Here is a 1,011-nt window from a genome sequence, read left to right as displayed (position 1 = left end):
CCATCATGGCATCATTTTATGGATTTAGTTTTAATTCATTCATTTTAATACTTTTTTATGAATTAAGCAGCTCGTAAACATACCTTATCACTAGAAAACAACTGAAATAGCATGAAAGTAAAAATATACATGAAAGTGTTATGCTGTCATTTAAGCCATTTCTCCTTATATAGAATATTTTTGGCATAAAGAGTATTTTAAAATTGAGTCAAGAATCCTAGATTTCTATATAGAACCTTTGTATTTAAGAGTAAATATAGAGTTAGAGGTTTGTGTCCTGTTTTATCATCAATGACAGTAAAATACTTCAATATAGAAATGAAATGTAGTTTAGCTGGTGTTTATTATTGATTAGAAAGACTTTAATAACTTAGCATTTTTCTTCTGTATTTTCTCGTTTGATCAGTCAGTGTTTGTAGCATCAGAACAATTGCGAAATATCCAATAATCGTAGTGAAGTACTTGTATATTTATTAATAATAATAAAAAACAAATGTCCATAATGATGGTGATATCCAAGTGATAGGTGATATTTATTTTCATGTCATTTTATATTATGAAACTCAGTTTGAGCTTAGTAAGACTTTGTGTTTTTAAAGAAATTAATACTTTTATTCAGAGTAAAGGATGCATCAAAAGTGACAGTAAAGACATTTATTATCTTACAAAATATTTATATTTCAAATAAATGCTGTTTGAACTTTCCATTCATCAAAGAACCCTGAAAAATAAAATGTATCATGGTTTCCACAAAAAAAAAATCCTTGATAATAATCATAAATGTTTCTTGAGCATCAGATCATCATATTAGAGTGATTTGTGAAGGATCATGTGACACTGAAGACTGGAGTAATGATGCTGAACATTCAGCTTTGATCACAGGAATAAATTACACTTTACTATATATTCACACAGAAAACAGCTGATTTACATTGTAATATTATTTTACAATTTTTACAGTATTTTCTATCAAATTAATGATAATTAATGGTCTTGGTGAGCAGAAGAGAC

Source organism: Squalius cephalus (assembly GCF_949319135.1).
Source record: "Squalius cephalus genome assembly, chromosome: 18".
NCBI lineage: Eukaryota > Metazoa > Chordata > Actinopteri > Cypriniformes > Leuciscidae > Squalius > Squalius cephalus.
Note: the sequence above shows the minus strand (reverse complement) of the source record.